Here is a 562-nt window from a genome sequence, read left to right on the forward strand (position 1 = left end):
GCGGGTGCCTGTGCGGTGGAAGGGGGGGGGGGGGGAAGTTCCCCACTGTCCCCTGTGCTGTGCGGGGGGCCTCTACCACAAGCCCTCAGAGGCCCCCCAGTCGCTGCTGCCAGAGCAGTGTGTGTGGGCTTTGTTTTTTCTTTTAAAGCTCTGCAGTCATCGGCTGCAGGAGCAGTAACTGGGGCCTCGGGGTGCTCATGGCAGAGCCCCGCCCCATGCAGCAGGGGGCAGTGGGGATCGCCTCCTCCTTTGTCTGGCACCCACATGGCAGCTGTCACATTGTACAAGTGCATCACAACTCGGCAGGGTGCCACATGCTGCCTCAGAGATGAGGCGGCTCCACCAGTCAGCCAGAGCCCAGCAGCACTCAGCCTCAGCAGCCCCAGCTTCCAGACAGCAAGTGGTGGCCTGTCACACTGCACTGTACCCGCACCATGTGGCAACTGCTGTACAGGTGTTTAGTGGGGGGGGGTGATCCCTGCTGCCCCCCACTGCCCCACACTGTGCAGGGGGGAATCGCCCAGAGGCCCCAGTTGCTACTCCTGCAGCCAGTAAATGCAGG

The 562-nt window shown here is 63.3% G+C and overlaps 1 protein-coding gene across 1 annotated transcript in view; it reads right to left on the minus strand.

Moving 5' to 3' along the window:
• CC2D2B (coiled-coil and C2 domain containing 2B) overlaps window positions 1-562 on the minus strand; it is a 112,341-nt gene that overhangs the window by 100,363 nt on the left and 11,416 nt on the right. The gene's annotated exons all lie outside the window — the stretch shown is intronic.

This window comes from Alligator sinensis, unplaced genomic scaffold (genome assembly GCF_000455745.1).
Source record: "Alligator sinensis unplaced genomic scaffold, ASM45574v1 scaffold472_1, whole genome shotgun sequence".
Taxonomy (NCBI): Eukaryota; Metazoa; Chordata; order Crocodylia; family Alligatoridae; genus Alligator; species Alligator sinensis.